General features: G+C 40.2%; 1 protein-coding gene and 1 long non-coding RNA gene across 6 annotated transcripts in view; both read left to right on the top strand.

Annotated features, from left to right (window-relative positions):
• Nucleotides 1–22,067, top strand: part of SIL1 (SIL1 nucleotide exchange factor) — a 246,140-nt gene that overhangs the window by 90,893 nt on the left and 133,180 nt on the right. The gene's annotated exons all lie outside the window — the stretch shown is intronic.
• On the top strand, nt 7,856–15,914 carry LOC129633202 (uncharacterized). Its single transcript, XR_008704958.1, has 2 exons — nt 7,856–7,984; nt 14,004–15,914. It is a non-coding gene; the product is annotated as an uncharacterized LOC129633202 (long non-coding RNA).

Below are 22,067 nucleotides of genomic sequence, written 5' to 3'. Positions count from 1 at the left end.
AGAATGTCATTTATTATGAACCAGAATAGATACATAAAGCTTAGAGAGAAGGAAGGACAGCTAGGGCTTCATAAAGAATTGGAATTTGATGAGGTGGGGCAGGAAGAATTTTCCAAATGGGAGGAACAGCTTGCAAAGGGATGGTGGCAGTAATGACTATATCATGATGGAGACCAGTTGCACAGCAGCAGAGGAGCAGATTGAAAGTACAAGTGTTAGAGGAGCAGATTGAAAGTAAAAGTGTTAGTTGTTCAGCTTTGTCTGACTCTTTGTGACCCCATGGGCTGTAGCCTACCTGGCTTCTCTGTCCGTGTAATTCTCCAGACAAGAATACTGGAGTGGGTTGCCATTTCCTTCTCCAGGCAATCTTCCTGACACAGGGATTGAACCTGGGTCTCCCCACTGCAGGAAGATTCTTTACCTCCTGAGCCACCAGGGAAGCCCAAAGAGCAGATTGGGGGCAGGAAATTGCCTAAAGTGGGAGCTCAGGTTGCATACTGAGATACCTGAGAATTATGGACTCTAGAACAGTACTAGGTACACAATAGATGGTAAATTTTGCTAAATTTGTTTCTGATTATAGGGCAGGTAAGAAGGCCTTGATTTTGCTCAGTGCCAGAGTGCTCAGGCACAGTCTTTGGACCCCTACTCTTCTCTTAACTACTCAACACTTCGGTGATCTTGTGTGGCCTAATGACTTTACATTTTACTTGTAAGCTGATGACTCCCAGATTTTTTAAAATCTCCATTCTATACTTTTCTGAATTCCAGACCCATCTGTCCATTTGCCTCTATGTGGGTGTTTAATCCTTAACACATCTAAAACTGAGCTCCTGTAACCTTCTCCATCTTGGTTAGTGGTAAGTGTATTCTTTCAATTACTCAGAGGCCAAAATGCTCAGAGCCATTCTTGACTCCTTTCTTTCTCTCACACCCACATTCTATCTCTCAGCAAGTCCTAAACAGATCTATCTTCACATATATCCAGAATCTGACCACTTCTCGTTTCCCCTGTCATTACCATTATCTCTCCCCTGGGTTATTGTAGTAGGCTTCTAACTGACCTCCCTCCTTCTGCCCTTAATGCTTCCAGCCAGTTCTCAACACAGCCAACCAGAATGATCCTGTGCTCAAAAATATCCTTTGGCTTTTCTTCTCTTGCTGCTGCTAAGTCGCTTCAGTCATGTCCGACGCTGTGCGACCCCGTAGATGGCAGCCCACCAGGCTTCTCCGTCCCTGGGATTCTCCAGGCAAGAACACTGGAGTGGGTTGCCATTTCCTTCTCCAATGCATGAAAGTGAAAAGTGAAAGTGAAGTCGCTCAGTCATGCCCGACTCTTAGCGACCCCATGGACTGTGGCCTACCAGGCTCCTCCCATGGGATTTTCCAGGCAAGAGTACTGGAGTGGGGTGCCATTGCCTTCTCTTAGGAAGAGTCAAAGTCCCTTCTGTGGCGTATGTAGCCTTGTGTTGTGTATTACCACCCTTACCTCTGTCATTTCATCTTGTACTACTCTCCCCCACATTCCCTCTCCTCTAGACACCTTGGCCTTCCTCATGTATCTTGAATGCACCAGGCCCATCATGCCTTGGGACCTAGAATGCTCCTCTCATAGATAGTTTTGTGGGTTGCTCCCTTACTTCTCTGAGATCTTTACTCAGAAGCAACCTTCTCTTCCAGTGGCCAAAGCTGGAATGGTTTAAGCAGCAAAATAATGTAGTATTCGATTATAACCCAAAGTATAAAATAAATATACATGAGTGTGAACTTACATAAATGAATGAATGGATGAAGAGCTAAATAAATGGGAGACAGAAGATAAATCTCTTACAGAAGAATTCCAATAGTATATATAGATTCTTCCCCCTTCCAGGAGGGAGAACTTAAAGTGTGATTTGGATTTAGTGACTCACTTCTAAAGAGTAGATTATGGAAAGAGAAAAATAATACCTTTACAGTGAAGGACCTGGTTAGCATTACTTGTGATTCAGGGTAACATCACCAGTGCTGTCATGTGGATATGATAGGTCTCTTGATATGATGTGAAAATAAGAGTTCTTCACCTCTGTGGTGTTTTTCCTTGAAACCAGTAACTCCATTCCAATCATGAGAAGAAAAATCAGACAAATTCAAGTTGAGGAACTTTCTACAAAATACCTGACCAGTATTCCTCATACTGTCATGGCTATGATAAACAAGGAAAGACCAAAAAACTATCATAGACCAGAGAAGACAGGACATCTAAATGCAACGAGGTATTCTGAATGGTACTCTGAAACAGAAAAAAGTGGACAAACTTATGAAAGTTTTGTTTCTAGTAATGTAACAATGTTGGTTGCTTTTTTCTTTTTTTAATTGAAATATAATTGACTTACAGCACCATTAGTTCCAGGTATACAACATAGTGACTTGATATTTCTGTACATTACAAAATGATCACCATGATAAGTCTAGTTACCATCTGTCACCATACAAAGTTGCTACAATTTTATTGACTATATTCCCCATGCTGAACATTTCACCTTTTTAACTAATTTATTTTGTAACTGGAAGTTTGTATTTCTTAATCTCCCTCACCTATTTCACTCATCCTCCTATTCTCCTCTCGCCACCTGTTTGTTCTTTAAATCTATGAACTTCTGAGTCTATATCTTTTTTTTTTTTAATTCCACAAGAGAGTAAAATCATATGGTATTTGTCTTTTTCTTTCTGACTTATTTTACCTAGCATAATATACTCTAGATCCATTCATGTAAAAAATGGCAAGATTTCATTCTTTTCTGCTGCTAATATTTCATTGTATATATACAATAGAATGTATATATACAACGGAATATTATATACCATATAATATAAACCACATCTTCTTTATCTATTCATCTGTTGGCATTTAGGTTGCTTCCTTATCTTGGCTTTGTAAATGATGATACAGTAGCATGGGGGTGGATATATCTTTTCAAATTAGTGTTTTTGTTTTTTTTTTTGGAAATAGAAGTGGAATTGCTGGATTGTGTAGTATGTGGTTCTCTTTTTAATTTTTTGAGGAACATCCGTAGTGTTTTTTATAGTGGCTGTATCAATTTACATTCCCTCCAGCATGCAAAAGGATTCCCTTTTCTCCACATTTTTGCTAAAACTTTTTATTTTCTGTCTTTTTGATAACAGCCATTCTAATAGGTGTGGGGTAATATCTCATTGTGGTTTTAATTGCATTTCCCTGATGATTAATGATGTTGAGCATCTTTTCATGTGTCTAACCATTTGTATGTCTTTCTTGGCAAAGGTCCTCTGCCCATTTTAAAAAATCAAGTTGTTTGTTTTTGATGTTGAGTTTTATGAGCTCCTTATATTTTGCATATTAACTCCTTATCAGATGCATGATTTGCAGATATCTTCTCCAGTTAAGTAGGCTGCCTTTTCTTGTTTTTGATGGTTTCCTTTGCTGTGTAAAAGCTTTTTTAGTTTGATGTAGTTCCGTTTGTTTATTTTTTACTTTGTTTCCCTTGCCTGAGGAGAGAGAGCCAAAAATACTACTAAGGGATTTCTTTGGTGATCCAGTGGTTTAGATGCTGTGCTTCCACTGCAGGGAATGTGGGTTCAATCCTTGCTCTGGAAACTAAGATTCCATTTGCCACGCAGTGTAGCCAAAAAATAGAAAAAATAAAACTCCCCCCCAGAAAACCAGACCTCCAAATACCACTAGGACTAGTGTCAAAGAGTGTACTGCTGCTCCTAAGTCGCTTCAGTCGTGTCTGACCCTGTGTGACCCCATAAACGGCAGCCCACCAGGCTCCCCCGTCCCTGGGATTCTCCAGCAAGAACACTGGAGTGGGTTGCCATTTCCTTCTCCAATGCAGGAAAGTGAAAAGTGAAAGTGAAGTCGCTCAGTTGTGTCCGACGCCTAGCGACCCCATGGACTGCAGCCCACCAGGCTCCTCCGTCCATGGGATTTTCCAGGCAAGAGCACTGGAGTGGGGTGCTATTGCCTTATGGTCTCAGATCTTACATTTAAGTCTCTAATCCATTTTGAGGTTTTTTTTTTTTTTTTTTTTTTTAATACAATGTGAGAAGGTAGTCCACTTTGATTCTTTTGCATGTGACCAGCTTTCTCAGCACCATATATTGAAGAGGCTGTGTTTTTCTCATTGTATATTCTTGCCTCCTTTGTCATAGATTAATTGACCATATAAGGATGGATTTATTTCTGGGATCTCTGTTCTGATCCATTGACCTATGTGTTCATTTTTGTGCCAGTACCATATTATTTTGATTTTTGTAGCTTTGTAGTATAGTTGGAAATCAGAGAATGTGATACCTCCAACTTTGTTCTTCTTGCTTAAGATTATTTTGGCTATTTGCAGTCTTTTGTGTTTCCATAGAAATCTTATTTTATTTTTTTCAGTGTTTGTTTATTCCTGTTTTACTTTACATGTTTCAGTATAATTAATTGGCTTACAATGCTGTGTCACTTTCAGGTGTACTGTAAACTGAATTGGTTATCCATATAAAATATATCTCCATTCTTTTTTAGATTCTTTTCCCATTTAAGTTATTCCAGAGTATTGAGTAGAGTTCCCTGTGCTATACAGTGGGTCCTTATTAGTTACCTCTTTTATACATAATACTGTGTATATGTTAATCCCAATCTCCTAATTTCCATAAATGATAGAATTATTTGTTCTAGTTCTGTGAAAAATGTCATTGGTGTTTTGATAGGGATTGCATTTAATATGTAATTGCCTTGGGGGCGTATGGTCATTTTAACAGTATTAATTCTACAAGTTGATGAACACCATATATCTTTCCGTTTGTTTGTGTCCTCTTCAATGACTTCCCTCAGTATCTTACAGGCTTTTCAGTACAGTTTTTTTTCCCCCATCTCCTTAGATTTATTGCTAGGTATCTTAATCTTTTGATGCAATTATAAATAAGGTTATTTTGCCTTTTTCTTACAATTTGTTGTTAGTGTATAGAAATGCAACAGATTTCTGTATGTTAATTTTTTATCCTGCACCTTTAAAGTATCCTTTCATTAGTTCTAATAGTTTTTTGGTGATGTCTTTAGGGTTTTCTATATATAGTATCCTTCCATCTGGAAACAGTGACAGTTTTACTACTCCTTTTCCAATTTGGATTTTTGCTTTTTTTGTCTTGTCTGATTGCTGTGGTTGGATTCCTAATACTGTGTTGAACAAAAGTGGTGATAGTGGACATCCTTTTTTGGTTTTTGTTCTTGAACTTAATAGTGAAATCTGAAATCATTTCCTCTGAGTGTTATATTAACTGTGAGCTTGTCATATATGGCCCTTATTATGTTGAGCTATGTTCCCTCTTTGTGTATGTTCTTGACTTTGTGGAGAGTTTTTAATCATAAGTGGATGTTGAATTTTGGAAAAAAGTCTTTTCTCCTTCTATTGAGATGATCATATGATTTTTATTTTTCAGTTTGTTAGTGCATTATATTACATTAATTTGTGGACATCGAACCATCCTTGCATAACTTTGATAAATCCCACTTGATCATGGTGTGTGGTCCTTTTAATGTGTTGATTAATTTGGTTTGCTAATATTTTGTTGAGTTTTTTTGCTCCTGTGTTCATCAGTGATATTGGTCTGTAATTTTCTCTTTTTTGTGTTATTTTAATCTGGTTTTGGTGTCAGGGTGATGCTAGTTTTGTAGAATGAGTTTGGAACCATTCCTTCCTCTTCAGTTTTTTTGCAGTAGTTTGAGAAGGATAGGTGTTAACTCTTCTTTAAATGTTTGATTGAATTCACTGTGAAGCCATCTGTCCCTGGCCTTTTGTTTGTTGGGAAATTTTTTTGAAAATTACTGATTTAATTTCATCACTGGTAATTGGTCTGTTCATATTTTCTATTTCTTTTCGATTCAGTCTTGGAAGATTGTATGTTCCTAGGAGTTTATCCATTTCTCCTAGGCTGTCCATTTTATTTATGTTTATTTATAGTAATCTCATACTCTTCTTTGCATTTATCTGGTATTGGTTGTAATTTCTCCTTTTTCATCTCTGATTTTATTGATTTGGGCCCTCTCTCTTCTTTTTATTTGGATGGTATTTATTTTTCTTTCTTTATTTGGCTGTACTGGGTCTCAGTTGCAGCATGTGGGATCTTCGATCTTTGTTGTGACATGTGGGATCTTTAGTTGTAGCATATGATCTCTTAGTTGTAGCATGTGGGATCTAGTTCCCTGACTGGAAATTGAACCCGGGTCCTCTGCATTGGGAGTGCAGAGTCTTAGCCACTGGACCCCAAGGGAAGTGCCCCTTTGAATACATTTTTTATTTCAGTTATTGTGTTTTTCATCTTTGTTTGGCTCCTCTTTATATTTTATGACTCTTTGCTAAACTTCACACTGTGTTCATCCATTCTTCTCCTGGGTTTGTTGGGTATCATTATGATTATTATCTTTTATTCTTTATCAGGTAGATTGCTTTTCTCCACTTTGCTGAATTCTTTTTCTGAGGTTTTATCGTGTTCCTTCATTTTGGATGTATTCTTCTGTTGCCTCATTTTGCATAATTCTCTGTTTCTGTGTAGTAGTAGATCATTTATGTTTATCGATCTTGGAGAAGTGGCCTTATGTAAGAGACATCCTGTGGGGCCCAGTTACTGTGGATGTGTTGTTTGTAGGTGGGACTAGCCCCCAGCCTACCTGGCTGCCAGGCCTATCTTGTCTAGAGTTCCCCAAAATGACTGGCACCAATTTCTCTGTTCCTAGGGGGCATCGTTTTGCCTCCGTGGGAGATTCTCCTAGATTAGCAAGTGGGTCTGACCTAGGCTGCTTTCAAATTCTGCCTCTGCACTGGTTCTCAGAGTATATGAGATTTTTTTGTGTGCTTTTTAAGAGTAGAGTCTCTGTTTCCTACAGCCCTCCATCTCTTCTGTGCACAAGCATACCGGCCTTCAAAGCAGGTGTTCTGGGGGCTTGTCTTCACAGTGCAGGACCCCCAGGCTGCAGAGTCTGGTGTGGGACTTGGACCCCTCACTCCTTGGGCAGAACCTCTGCAATTGCGATTATCCTCTGATTTGTGGGTTGCCTACCCAAGGTTGTATGTCTTGACTCTGTTTGTGTGTCACTGCTCCTCCTACCAGTCTTGTTGTGGTTCCTTCTTTATATCTTTAGTCATGGAAAATTTTTTGCTCGTCTTCAGATCATTTGCAGTTGCTCTGTAAATAGTTAAAAATTTTTGTGGGCTAATGGGAGAAGATGGGTTCTGTCAAAATCTTCCTGCTTGCATTGTCTTGACTGTACACCTCCAATGTCGATTTTTAAAAATTAACAAATATATTACTGTAATGAAGATCATAATATTAGGGGAACTGAAATTGGCTGAGAGGTGTACAAGAATTTCAAAATATTTGTACTATGATCATAAATTTTCCATAAATCTAAAACTACCCCCCACCCCAAAAAAAAGTCACCTTCTCAAACAAGGCCTTCCCTGGCCACCATCTAAAACAAGGTTCTTCCCTCCTTTGTCCTTTCATATCCTTTCCCTACATTATTTTGATCCTTAGTACTTGCTTGTCTCATACTATATATTTTACTAATATTGTTCACTGTCTATTTCCAAACTATAAAACTCTGAGAGAATATGGATTTTGGCCTGTCTTGCTCATGTTTGGATCTTCAAGGCTCAAAGTTGTACTTAGTTCATAACAGGTGGTTGAGAAATATTTGTTAATGAATGAAATAATGAATTCCTTTGTATCACCCTTTGGTCCCTAAAAAACATGAGGATTTTGTGTTTGGGCTTTTGTTTCTCTTTTGAGATTTCTCCTATGGTGTCCCATTTTAGTGGATGAAATGACACCTGTTGTCTCTATTCTACTTCAGTTTACATGGAAATGAGAAGCATATCAGAAGTGGGTTGTGTGCGTCCAATGTGTTTACCCATCAGCAGGAAGAACAGATAAATGATATCGTTTACTACTTTCCTGGCTGAAATTGTTCCTCTTAAAGGTGAGGATTGATTTATGAGAGACACTCTTTCCCTAAACTCTTCTCCCCCATGGTTAAACCTGTGTTCCAGGACTGGCTGGTTCAGCATGACAATCATGAGATGTGTATGGATAGTGAAGACAATGAGGGAAGCGTAGGACACTTTGACCTAGAGAAGTAAAGCCAGTGCAAGAAAATTCATTTAATCATGAATACATGTTAAGCTTCTCTGTGACAATCACTGAACATTTGGAGGACAGAGATGGTGGAAATGTGGGCTGTTTCAGTAGTTCTTGGTCAGTAGAACTTGACAACACTGCTTGACCTTATGGCAGCTAAATTTAGGATGAACTAAAGCAAACATGCCTCATACAATGAATAGTAAATATGTGGTTAAAAGTATGTTTGAGAAAAATGTGTGGCTGATAGTAGTGTAATGGGCAAAGGACAGAGAGTTTTGAGGACCATCATTGAAGAGAGGGGAGAAGGACCAGTCTCTTCCACACTCAGTCCCATGGCAGGAGGTCCTATGCAATCCTCTGATGCGTTAATGGAGGTGGTGTTGGGTGGAGAATTGCCCTGTCAGCATCTTTTCAGGTGCAAGAAGTGGGGAAATGTTAGTTGTCAGGTGGACCTGACTGAGGTCTGGAGGATTTCAGGCAGTGCTTGTTCAATGTCAAGTTTTTCCTGCATTGGAAATATCTCATAGTATGTTTTTAAGCTTCCTTTGGGAAGGACATACTTCCCGAAGAATGGAGTCACACTGATTTCAGGTCCGAACAAAAGGCATCGGGAACAACAAAACTGTAGGGTAAAAGATATTTCCTTTGTGCCTGGCATTCTCCATTTCCTGTTGCTTTCATGTTTCCCTTGTCTTGAGCCTGAATATATAGTAATTGTGCTTTGTTTTTGGTGCTGTGCCCATCACACCTTTGGTGCTCTGAACAAAGGCCTGCTCTCTGCTGGATACACGAATTGGCCCTGGGCCTGGGTCTGGGGTAGATTAGTTTTGGATACAAATAAGCAAGGCATCTTGCATCCCCTTCCATTTTGCCTGTGTAAGGAAGAGGCCAAGGGGTCCCCTCCCTTTGCAAGTAGAGCAGAATGTACCTTCTTAAAAGTATTAAAATATCACAGTTGGGTTCAATTATCTGCAGAAATAGAGTTATATAAAGGGGAAACTTACAAAGGAGAAATTTGTACCAAATAACAGGCTACATTTTTGTTAAAAAAAATTTCTTTCAAGGCTATCTGGTTTAAAGTCTGAGTGTCCAGGAGAGAGGGGAAGCAAAAAGAAAGGAAGGAAGGAAAGAAAAAGAAACCAACTACTTAAAGATTCTTGAGTGTGAATCAAAGTCTTGAGTGATCATATGCTCTTTACCAGCGATGCAGCCTGCCAGGGGCTTCCTGTCCTTGACCTTCTTCCTCACCTTCCACTCCCCTACTCTCAGAGGATGGTCAGGCAGAGAAAGTGGGCCTCAAGAGCCTTAGCTATTCCAAGTGCCTTGCTCTGCCTACCTACCATCTAGCTGAACTAGATAGCTTAAGGTCTCGCAAAGCTGAGTTAGTCTCGTCTCTGGGTCTTGGTTTAAACCCATCTGCAGGTTTGTATTACAGATTACGGAGGGACTGTTTACTTGTTTCTGCTTCTTTCTTCCAAAACAGTGCTATAGCCATACCAGAGTTGGGGGGTTCTACCATAAATAAGGACCCACAGGGTGTAGCAGCTTCATAGGTATGAACAGCTTTTGGTTGTGTTCTCCTGGAGCAGACACTGAGATTGATGATGGGGTGCACTGTGTGTATAAGGGGTCAACATCTGTGATAGGAGGTGAAAGGGAGTAGGATTGGACAGAGGATGAAGTCAACTTGTGATACAACCTTGATGAAGCCATGGTCATCCCAGCAAGGCATTTTGGAGTAGGTATTGTTTTTCAGCCCTATATTATAACAAAATGGTTAGATTTTTATATCCATTCCTGGCTCAGTCACCAGTTAGAGGCTATCCCTGAATATCGTGACTTTGACCAAAGTAGCTCTCTGCGGTTGAGACAAACCATGAAGGAGCTGACACTGTAGGTAACCTGCTGACCTGTGCATGCATGTCTTTCTTTGAAAGGGGGATCTGAGCATGTCTGCCACAGGATAGCTGGGAACCTTGCTGAAACAGCTTGGAGTTGAGGCATATAGGAAGCTGACTTTCTCAGGATGAGTCTTCCCGTCGTTCCAGGAAGTGCTCTTAGAAACTAAGTTGATGGACAGGAGCTGGGTGGGCAGGTAGAGTTGGCACCAGAAATTGCACTCAACTTCTCAGGTAGAGCTGAGAAGTTGGCTGAGAGTGGCATTTGAAGACTTGGGTACAAGTTCCCATGGGGAATGAAATCTCACTTATTAGAAAGTCTTTGTTCTCAGCCAATCAACTAACCAGGAATGGTTTGGATTTTGAAAATGTTTCATGATGCTTTTGAATTCACTATTCTTTGTCAGAAAAATAACAAAATGGAAAGGGCACCTAGTCAGCAGTCAGCAAATGTTTGCTAAATGAGTGAATGAAAGAACCATTGTGGGCAGAGCAGCAGCAGGAAGCAGGGGGTCAGAATTCTGTGTCATCTCTTCAGAGGAATCTGTGTTCCAGAGGTAGCAGCTTGACAGGCTTAATAATAGCTCAACATGGAAAGAGAGGGTGAGGGATAGAGTGTGAAACAGAGGCACAATGATGGGGTAGGGAGATTCCCAAGTGATGGCAGACCGGTGCCTACTGCCTCTGCTGGCTTGTAGGAAGAGAGAGTGCGTGCCTGGAAGTGGACAGGTGGCTGGATACTTGCTACATGTAGTCATTCGGGAAATGCAGGGAGTGGTCTGGTTGTCTTTTCTCTTAGGACGCTTTACCCCTCCCCATTGTTTGAGAATTGTGTAGCTTTCCTCTGCTGCTAGTAGTACCCTCCCATAGCCTCACAGCCCTACCCACTCTGTCACCTAGAATTTAAAACAATATGACTGACCCCCCTCTCTGGTCCATTGATTGCCCCCACATCCCATTAAGCTGTTATTTTACCCCAGGGAGCCAGGCCTGTGACCCATCTTGATTCTCTGAGCCTCTCAGTGTCCCTGTGTCCTCTAAGTGATATGACATGGAACTTCATGGCACTTATCATTTCCAAGACACTTGATTGTCAGCCCGCTTGATTCCCTCTCCTTGTTGTCATATAGGGTTTTGAAAGGTAGGACCATTGTAGGATGTTGGATTAGGAATGAAGAATGGCTGTAGGGTGGAAGTTAGAGTCCTGGGGTCTGGGCTGGAATTGACTAATTGCTAGTCCTAGGAGTGGAGTTGGAGCTGGAAGAGGCAGGAAGCAAGATAGCCTGTAAGTATATTTTACTATTGCATTAACTCATTTATGTAGAAGTTAAATTTGGTAAATTGTTTCTATATCTGTTACTGTAATGTGGTCCATTCTTACCTGTTTTCTTACTCCTTTTCTCCTTCCTATTTTTTAGATATAGCCATTTATCAGGGCTGTCCAGGATGAAAAGTATTGTTTCTTCTCTCTTCACTTCCTGCCTCAGGGATTTCTGGCTTCAGTCCTCTTTGCCATGCCGGGTGACTCCCAAGCCTGTGTTTGCCAGCCTCAGCCTTGCCTCCTGAACCCCCATCCTATATTTTCAGCTGCCTGATGTATATCTACTTGTCCAGTTGGTGCTTCGCATTCTTTAAAACCGAGTTCATTATAATTTCCTCTAAAACGCATTCTTCTTCCTGTTTAATCATGGTGTCATTATTCTTCCATTTACCTTACTTTGAAACTTTGGCATCTCCCTTCTTCCTGTCCCCTCAGCCCATTCTCATCAGTCACTTTGCTTTGCTGTGCCTCATCACTTGTTTCTCTTCCCACTTCTCCCTCTTGTCTTCCTACCCCTATGACTTCTTCCTGAGCCGTGGCTCCTCGCCCAGTTCCCCTAACTCCGTGTGCATCTGCCTTCAGGTGTATCCTGTACATAATTGGCCACTGCGTCAGTCTGTCTCAGCCATTAGAACATGAAGGAACTGAAATGCTTCCCCATTGCCTAGAGAGTTAAGATCCAACTTCTCAGTGTGGGTTGCGAAGCCCCATAACCTCTTTCTTCCTTACCTCCTGCTATGATCCTGTACATACCTCATTTTCTAGCCATGGGACTGCTTCTGTATCCTGCATTATGTCCTGGACTTTCCTTCTTCGCTGCCTTTGTTGATGTTTCTTTTTGTCCTGAAGTGTCTTTTCCACTTTCCAATTTCTCTACTCCCTTGCTCCCTAGCCTACATAATTTCTCCCTGTTAAAATCATGTTGATTTATATACATTACGGTGGACTACTTTGACACTGTTGAGAAATGAAGTAGATGTGTATGTGCCGACATGGGATGATGTTGAAGGTATACTGCTAGATGACTAAAAAACATGTATGACAATATATAGGATCCCATTCTTGAAAAAACTATTAACAGTAAATGTATATGAATATATACAGAAAAAATTGGAAAACTATGTCCTTGTAATGATAATTCTTAAAGAAGAGTAATGATTATAGGGATTGTAGGATGATTATATATTCATCTAATGTTTGATTTTTAAGATGACTGTATATTTCTATAGTAGTCAGAAAACATAAAGCAAGGAAAAAGAAGAAAAAAAGTTGTCCCCAGCCTTCAAGGTTCATCCAGATTTTCTCCTTTCTAGTTTTCCCCCGTGGCAGGTGCTTACACTTTTCACTCCCCCAGCTCCCACCCTCACCCCACAACCTCTCCCTTGAAACTCACATTGAGCCTCATATTACAGTAATTTTTGGATTTGCCTTATTCCCCACTTATTGTTCCTGAACCAGGAGTTGGTAGCATCTGAATTCTTGAATACCTGTAAGGGTCTGGTTGGGTGCTCGTGCTCAGTGGCTGCTCCATCTTTGTTGAGCTGGGCTGCCCTGCCCCAGACATATCTGGGCATACTGGGGCTTTAGTGCTCTTATGCGTTGGGAGGGACTAAAGGCCCTGCTTTTTCAACAGCAGGAGCTGTATGCCTGATGGGACTGATCGATTGGCCTTTAATTTATTACCAGCTTCCTGACTAGGATCCTGATGATTATGATTGATAAGGATGTGATTGGAAATCTCATCTGTGTTCTTACTGATCCCTAGAGGAATCCATTTCCACATTGCAACCTAGGCCCTAACCTAGCATTAGATAAATTCAATTCAGCAATCCATCAAGACACAAAGTAATTGAAGTGTGGATTAGTGCCTGCCAAGAATGGCAGGAGAAAATGATGGAAGAGTTTGGGGCCAAAGGGGCTGAGCTGTCCAGCCTCTAGGGCATCTATTATTCTTCCAGCTCACCAATCTTTCTCTTGAGCTTTAATGATGTCTGCTTTGTAGGTGCATCCAGGCCCTGGATCAGCATAGATTCTGGTCTCTGCATCAAAGGATTTATACCACATAGTGAGAGACTTTTCTGTTTGACCTCAGTTACCTTTCTTGGGGGGAGGGGTAGGCAGCAGAAGTTGTTGACAGCTAGGACCTGGTTGTTCCTGAAATACTGTCTGGCTCAGCGTGGCCTCAGCCTGGCTTAGAGACAGAGTGAGGCAATCTTGGTTGTGGAAGAAGTGCTTTTGAAGTTCTTCTTCAGGTAGACCTGGGCTGGAGGCCTGGTTCTATTACCAGTCTGAAGGAACCACTGTACTTTGCAGAATCAAAATGCCTGGTGATTTGATATTTGGTAAATATTTGTTGAGTTGGGGTAGTTGTATAACCAGAGGATTCTCTTCTGTAAAATGGGACTACCTCCCTCATAGAGTTGTCGTGAAAGTGAAGTAAGATATGTATAGCAGCTATTCTAATGCCTAGCATCAAGAGGTAATTGGTAACTGCTAATTTCTTCTTTTCTGCCCCCTTCCCTCTTACACCTTAAAGGTTAGAAATCTTATGACTTACTATGTTCATACGTAATAGACTACAGTGAGAAGGGTTTGAAGATATCTCACTTTTAGCAAGTATGGCCTTTCTCTCCCTCTAGGTTGTCTTCTGTGGTCCTTGTAGCCACGCACATGATCTGGGAAGGCTTCATTCACATCAGTGACTCATGGCACAGCATGAGTGCAGTGGAGAGAGCCAAGGACTAAGGCAAGATACCTGAGCTCTCATCATCTGTTTTCTTATCTGCATAAAAGTAATATTTGCCTTATCTAGAATTTATATTGCAGTTCAAATCTATTTTCTGAGAGAGCATTCCCCTACCCTCATTGTCCTGAAGGATATGCCTCCCTTTTGGCCTGACTGTACTCGCTGTTCTTCTCTTGAATGTCTGTCTCAGGACAGGATTTTATCAAGTGAATGATCATTGACAACACATTGTGATAACAGTGGTTAACTGTGCTCATAGTGTGGTAGTGCAACTCTTTCATGAGTCTGCCTGCTAGTTAAAAGGACTTTAAGTAGCTTTTAGTAAAAGATGTATGACTGCTTAAATATAAATTTAAACTCTCTATGGGTGTGGGATTGGGGAAAACAAACATAATAACCACTTTGTTTACTTTGGTTACAGGATCTAAACATTAAATATAAATCTGAATGTCCTGGCAGGCAAGAGAAAAAGGGAAATACGATGAGTCACATAATTATCATCTAGTAAAATAGCCAAAAATTATAAAATAGGTTGTCTTCTGAGAAAGAAGCTTTTTCCTGGTACTAGTAAAAACTGATCTAAAAGCATTTTTATAATAGACATTAAATCATGTACTGGAAAATGTCTTTAACAAGATTTTTTTTTTTCCAGAAAATGCAGAATTTTTTTCCAGTCTGTTCCTTATATAGAACCTGAGGGCACACAAAAGAACAGATTTCAGTGAATATTTTTATAGGGGACAAATCCAGTGAGCATTCTTCTGTTTTAACTAGGATACAATATAAAATCCCCTTAGCAGGATGGAGAGAGCCTGTATTTTAGATTGCTTTCCTCAGACATCTGCTCTGTCAGGTTGTTTTTGGTAGGGACTTGAACAGTGGTCAGATTAATACTGAGGACTTTGGCCAGGACTTGGACTTCCCTGGTCGTCCAGTGGCTATGAATCCGCCTGCCAATCCAGGGACACAGGTTTGATCCTTGATCTAGGAAGATCACACATATTGTGGGGCAACTAAGCCTTTGCACAACTACTGAGTCCTTGTGCCTAGAGCCCTTGCTCCACAACAAGAGAAGCTATACTACAATGAGAAGCCCTTGCACTGCAACTTGAGGGTAGCCCCTGCTTGCTGCAACTAGAGAAAAGCCCAAGCAGCACAGCAATGATGACCCAGTATAGCCAAAAATAAATAAATAAAAAGGAAACCTTGGCCAGGATTTGGTACAATTTAACTGGTCAGTGTTTTCATCTTTCAAGACAGCACTTAATCTGGAATGATCCATTTTTGTTCATTCTCTGCATTATGGTGATATAAAAATTATTGGACACATGTTGACTTTTTAATAAAAATCATAGTGAATTGTTTAATTATTTTTGTTAGGATATCTAACAGGTGATAAAATGTGTCCAGCAAATTTTGTGTTTGTGTATAGTTTTATTTGGAGAAAAGTATATCACTCACAATCTATTGCCAAGTGCAGTAACAGGCATCCACCCTCTCACCCCCACTGAAGATGGTAGCCTTCAGTGCTTTTGTTTAAGATCAGAAGTAAATACAGGCCTAGGAGATTTGCTGAAAGATGTTAGCTGTGGCTACATGAGAGAAAGTAGAAATCCAAGATTTTCCTATCTGTTTCCTTTGGTTTTTCTCCTCTTGGGACTCTGAAGTTGGCATGGAGAGGAAAAAAAGTGGAAATTGTAAAATGTTGGTATAGCCAGCGAACATTTCCTAATGTATACAATTCCTTTAAACCTCAGAAATGGAGGAAAGCCACAGAGTGTATGTGAATAAAGTGATTATGAAGTTATTTTCTTACTTTGTTAAACCTTTTGGTTTCAGTTAATCTTATAAGATGCTATTCAGTAGAGTTTAATTTGCCATTTAGTTCTTTTTTGCCACCACCTGAATTAAAGAAATCCAGGGCAGTTCATTATCCTTTGCCTCTCCTTTGTAAGTTTGTAAGTTATTTCCTATTCAGTCTCCCTCCATCTTTGAAAGGGTTATTTGAATTGTTTGGGAGGGCCGGGTATTCTGTATCTATTTTCATCTGTTATTTATGTTTGCATTCAATTATACTCAGCCTTCCTTTCAATTATAGAGATGACCCTTGAGCATTTTTGTTTCAGGGAATAGGTGTCTGTTATAACAATTAGCTTGGAGAGAGGGAATTAACCATAATTCTTGTCCTCAGAGGAGATGTGGTACTAATGGATCCCTGGCCTCCTGTCTGACTCTGGAGAGCCACTACTCTTATTTACTCCTTGGCTTAGGGTCTCCTGAAGTGTAACTGGCAAGAGTTACTCAGTTTTGTAAATCAGATTTGAATCCTCTAGAGGAGCCTGTGCTGCACGGCCCAGGTTTTCAGCTTGTATTTGTGCTGCCCATCATGCCTCTTCAAGCCCTTTTCCAGGCAGTGTTTGAGTGGGCTCTCACAGTACTCCAGGGATGTGCCATTTGTGAAATGTGGATCTACTTCTGTGCTGTTTAATATGGTAGTCACTAGCCATTTGTGACTATTTAAATTCAAATAAAATTTAAAATTGAGTTCCTTAGTTTCATTAGTCACATGTGAGCTACTCAATAGCCATGTATCACCAAGGGCTGCTATAATGGACAGCATGGATTTAGAACATTTCCATATCAACAGAAAGTTCTATTGAACAATGCTAGTTTAGAAAGTAAGTGGCTGATGCTTAGTTGACTGCTGATGTGGAAACATAGCCTCCTTATATATTTGTTGTTGTTCAGTCACTCAGTCATGTCCAACTCTTTGTGACCCCATGAACAGCAGCATGCCAGGCTTCCCTGTCCTTCATTATCTCCCAGAGTTTGTTCAAACTCCATTGAGTCGGTGATGGCATCTAAACATCTCATTCTCTGCAACACATCCCCTTCTCCTGCCCTCAATCTTTCCCAGCATCTGGGTCTTTTCCAATGAGTCTGCTTTTCCCATCAGGTGGCCAAAGTATTGGAGCTTCAGCTCCAGCAGCAGTCAGTCCTTCCAATGAATATTCAGGGTTGATTTATTTTAGGATTGACTGGCTTGATCTCCTTGCTGTCTAAGGGACTCTGAAGAGTCTTCTCCAGCATCAGTTCTTTAGTGCTCAGCCTTCTTTATGGTCTAACTCTCACATCCGTACATGACTACTGGAAAAACCATAGCTTCGACTAGACGGACCTTTGTTGGCAAAATGATGTCTCTGCTTTTTAATACGCTGTCTAGGTTTGTCATAGCTTTTCTTCCAAGGAGCAAGGTGTCTTTTAATTTCATGGCTGCAGGCACTGTCTGCAGTGATTTTGGAGCCTAAGAAAATAAAGTCTGTCACTGTTTCCATTTTTCCCCATCTATTTTCTATGAAATGATGGGACCAGATGCCATGCTCTTCATTTTTTGAATGTTGAGTTTTAAGCTAGCTTTTTCACTGTCCTCTTTCACCTTCATCAAGAGAGCTCTTTAGTTCCTTTTCACTTTATGACGTTAGGGTAGAGTCATTGTCATCTCCATATCTGAAGTTATTGATATTTCTCCCTGCAATCTTGATTCCAACTTGTGATTCATCCAGCCAGACATTCTGCATGATGTACTCTGCATATATGTTAAATAAGCAGGGTGACAGTATACAGCCTTGACGTACTTCTTTCCCAATTTGGAATCAGTCCGTTGTTCCATGTTCAGTTCTAACTTTTGCTTCTTGACTTGCATACAGGTTTCACAGGAGGCAGGTAAGGTGATCTGGTATTCCCATCTCTTGAAGAATTTTCCGCAGTTTGTTGTGATCCATGCAGTCAAAGGCTTTAGCATAGTCAATGAAGCAGTAGTAGATGTTTTTCTAGAATTCCCTTGCTTTTTGTATGATCCATTGGATGTTGGCAGTTTGATCTCTGGTTCCTCCGTCTTTTCTAAACCCAGCTTGTACATCTGGAAGTTCTCAGTTCACATACTGTTGAAGCCTAGCTTGAAGAATTTTGAGCATTACCTTGCTAGCATGTGAAATGAGTACAGTTGTGCGGTAGTTTGAACATTCTGTGGCATTGCCTTTCTTTGGGATTGGAATGAAAACTGACCTTTTCCAGTCCTGTGGCCACTGCTGAGTTTTCCAAATTTGCTGGCACATTGAGTGCAACACTTTCACAGCATCATCTTTACAATTGGAAATAGCTCAGCTGGAATTTCATCACCTTTACTAGCTTTGTTCATAGCAATGCTTCCTAAGGCCCACTTGACTTCACACTCCAGGATATCTGGCTCTAAGTGAGTGATACACCATTGTGATTATCCGGGTCATTAAGACTTTTTTTTTAATAGTTCTTCTGTGTATTCTTGCCACCTCTTCTTAATATCATCTGCTTCTGTCAGGTCCATACCATTTGTGTCATTGATTGTGTCCATCTTTGCATGAAATATTCCCTACGTATCTCTCATTTTCTTGAAGAGATCTCTAGTCTTTTCCATTCTACTATTTTCCTCTATTTCTTTGTATTGTTCACTGAAGAAGATTTTCTTATCTCTCCTTACTATTCTATGGAACTCTGCATTCAGATGGGTTTATCTTTCCTTTTCACCTTTGCCTTTCAGTTCTCTTCTTTTCTTAGCTCTTTGTAAGGCCTCCTCAGACAACCATTTTGCCTTCTTGCATTTCTTTTTCTTGGGGATGATTTTGATCACTGCCTCCTGTATGGTGTCATGAACCTCTGTCCATAGTTCTTCAGGCATTCTGTCTATCAGATCTAATCCCTTGAATCTATTTGTCACTTCCACTGTATAATTGTAAGGGATTTGATTTAGGTCATACTTGAGTGGCCTAGTGGTTTTTCCCATTTCAATTTAAGTCTGAATTTTGCCACAAGGAGTTTATTATCTGAGCCATAGTCAGCTCCCAGGCTTGTTTTTGTTGACCATATAGAGCTTCTCCATCTTCAGCTGTAAAGAATATGATCAGTTTGATTTCACTATTGGCCATCTGGCAATGTCCATGTGTAGAGCCTTCTCTTTTGTTGTTGGAAGCGGGTGTTTGCTATGACTAGTACATTCTCTTGGTAAAACTCGATTAGCCTTTGCCCTGCTTCCTTTTGTACTCTAGGGCCACACTTGCCTGTTTTTCTATATCCTTTGCTATACTGTATCTTAAGTAGCTGCTTCATGGTCATTGTTATTTTGCTTCTTTATTAATTTAAACTTCTCAAGTAGAAAGTACTAGATATTGCTAGCTAAAGCCGTTGGCAGCAATCCTGAGTTCTCTGGCATTGTATATGCGTACCATGTGGTAGTGGTTCTGCATCTAGTGGGAATGGTGCAGAGTTGACAGGCAGGTTGTGAGGCGAGGCTTCTCAGCAGGAAGCTGTACCTGACATTGAGCGTGGCCTCTGCATATTGGGACCTGCATTCTCCTGCTGCTCTGACTCCCCATCGGAGAGCCACAAAGAAGACAGGTCTAGTGAAATTGGGAGGCTCAAGTGGGAAGATGCGTGGCTTTCAGGATCTACAGAGTGAAAATCAAGTCCAGAGAGTTCCGTAGGAGTTAAGATGATTCCAGAAATAAAGATTTTAACAAATTTCCCAGACACCTAAATGAGAGATCAGGAAGTTTTTTTGTCAATTACAATTTTGTCCACAATTGTATAATTCTTTGCATTTTTTTTTTTCAGGCAAGGTGAGGTTAGTAACCAAATATTGTTTGTTGTGTACTTAAAAAGATGAATGTGAGATTTTAACATGGAAAAATATAGCCATGTTGCATAAGTGACCCCAGAGGTACATTTTTGCTGCACTGAGGGTCCCTGGATTCATACAAAATCTTTCTAGATCCCAGATCTGGATATATGCCTCCTTAATCAGTGCTTTAGTTTGTCTGGGCAGCCTTAGAGGGAATGAGGACAGTGGAAGGCACACTCATATATACCACTCCTGCCATCCCCTCCTCCTAATGTACGTTAAATCATTTGATTTGTCCTAGGATAAGCTAAATATTTGATTTGAAAGGTAGCTCTATAACAGTGGAATTTGATTAGTGGGATTTTGGGTGGTGTTGGGATTATAGTGTCTTTCTGGTAGCCCTGAAATCCCAACTCATCAGTGACTCTTTTGGTGCCTCTGCATAGAACTTTGCCCTCTGGTTTACCCTTTCAGGTTTATTAGAGAGGGGGCTTTGGGTAAACTCACCTGTGATGTGTGGCAAGGCCTCAGTTACTAGCTTCAGGGAATATGGTGGTTAGCTATTAGGAAAAGCTAAGGTAGATTAAATGATAAATTCCCAGAGAGAATGAGGAAGATTATTAGATTGAAATTATATACTAGATAAGAGTTTGGGGAGATGGAGTATTTTGTTATAGGGAGGGACTCTGGCCTCCTCTTTATGTATTTGGGCCTGTTAGAATTTCATTATGAAAGCTGATGAGAACTCAGAGAAACATCAGTCCACTTATGGTGTCTCAGGTGGTCGATTGTCCTCTAAGCCTCAGCATCTCTCTGTAGATCATAGCATGCCTCTCTGTTCCATTGAGCCTCCAGTCAGTGCTGTCCTTTCTAGGGATATGCTGCCATGCTGGGAACTATAAAGGAATTCAAGTTAAAAAATTACTATCTCTGTACACTGTGAGCTTGTAATTGAAAGTCATGGAGAATATGATAAGCATAACTGATGCTTATGACAAGATATGTAAAGTATAAAAGAATTGAGATAATGAGAAAGTCGGGTATTGGATAATAGAAATTTGGCAAAATTTTGTTGATAAAATATAACGCATTTAGCACCATGAAATCTCAGAAAAATTGGGGAGAATTTTGTTTTTAGTTTGTAGAGGGGAAGGGTTTGGTTAAAGAGCCAGAATTAATCCTGAGAAGGAAATAGCTTTTTATGTCTTATTGGAGTCTCTTTTATTGCTTGATTTGGGTCACAGTGGTCTTTAAGAGTGACCATTAGCCATACCAGTTGAAGGGAAATTGGTTTCTTTGTTAGTGTGCTGGTGAAATAATGGAGTGGCTATAAATCTGAACTTTTTGACATCATGCCCCCAGTTTTTCAAATGTCCACCCATCTGTCACAGGCCCTAGGGATACCTAGTTACTCTTCTAAATGGAGATACTCTGAGTTATCAGAGCCCAGAGATTGATTGCAGGATGGGGCAATGTACGAGTGACTGTATCAGTATCAAGCTTTTGCTGTTTCCAAGGTCTATATATATTCAGCCATTTTAGTGGCTTTCCATGTAATGCATTTGACTTTTAGCTTCTGTTGCTAAAGTAATGGTAACATACTTTGTTTTCCATTTGTTTATTTATGGTCTTCTTTTTTACCCTTGCAAAACTTGATATAGGTACAAAGCTTCAGAAATGTACACATACCAGAGTAATAGATAACTCTGATTTGGTTACAAGGCAATAATTTAAGTTGACAGGTTTAGCTGATAACATAAAACACAAGAGAGAAATAGGATCAGTTTATAAATGTCAGCAGAACCCCTGAGAGTGAGTTGCTACCTTGGAGCTGACTCTGGTACTGTTGTTTTGTCTAATATGTTATAAAGCGAAATAAACTGATGTCTGTGAAAATCTGGCAGACCAAGATTAAAAGAATAGGGCTGTAAATTAGCTGCTTCCTTAATGTCACTTTTAAGCAACTTTCAGAAGGGGCTAAATAACAGAACATTAAGATCCTTGGAAAGACCTGGGGTCCAGCTTCTCTGGAATGCCAAGAGGCCAAGAGAGTGGACCTGCTTGTGGCAAGTCCTACTGTGAATCAAAACTTGCCTGTTCTACGAGCTCACTATGTATGTCCTGGAAAATGGAACTTTAGAATACAGGAGGTTGTGAAGTCCAGATTTCTGGAAGCTAGACCTTGTGGAAGGTCATTATATGTTCTGTCACTATGACTGCCATAACCATATGTGAAATATTTTAGTGATTTGTAAAACTGAAATCAATTCAGCATAATAGGCATTGACACACAAGATCACTATC

The sequence above is a fragment of the Bubalus kerabau genome, chromosome 1 (assembly GCF_029407905.1).
Source record: "Bubalus kerabau isolate K-KA32 ecotype Philippines breed swamp buffalo chromosome 1, PCC_UOA_SB_1v2, whole genome shotgun sequence".
NCBI classification, from domain to species: domain Eukaryota; kingdom Metazoa; phylum Chordata; class Mammalia; order Artiodactyla; family Bovidae; genus Bubalus; species Bubalus kerabau.
This window is presented reverse-complemented; position numbering and strand designations above follow the sequence as displayed.